Here is a 544-nt window from a genome sequence, read left to right as displayed (position 1 = left end):
TTATCAGTACAAAATTGTTATACGAGTATGATTCTAGCTTGAACACAACATATCGGTTCAAATTTGAGAATTGTTGAAGCACATGTGTAAAATTATTTTGTGGTGAGAATTTCCAAACCTGTTGAATTTTTCCAACGCTCTAGGGGGAGGAGCACTGGGTAGTTTTAATTTTCGAATAGGTTGATATGTATGTAAACACATGCGCATAAGATTAACGTTTTAATCATTGTCATTTAATAGGAGTAAACCCATTTTTACATAAAGAAAAAATATTAGTTGCCCCAGATAAAATCATTCTCTATATTGATATTTGTATAAAATGTCTGTTGGTCATGGTAAACTATTACAACGTTGGTGGTCAGTCATTTAAGTGCATTATCTTTGCAAATAAGTGAAGAAAATGATTGGGTGCCTGGGTGGGGTTGGAATTTTCCATATTTATGGTACCTACGACCAATGGTATCATCCTCAGGTTGCATTTTTTACTGGAAATGCATGAAAAGGGTGCTCTATAAATTCCTTACAAAGCAAAAGCATAAGAGTG

The sequence above is a fragment of the Penaeus monodon genome, chromosome 22, assembly GCF_015228065.2.
Source record: "Penaeus monodon isolate SGIC_2016 chromosome 22, NSTDA_Pmon_1, whole genome shotgun sequence".
NCBI lineage: Eukaryota > Metazoa > Arthropoda > Malacostraca > Decapoda > Penaeidae > Penaeus > Penaeus monodon.
The sequence above is the reverse complement of the archived record's forward strand: the minus strand, read 5'-3'. Positions refer to the sequence as shown.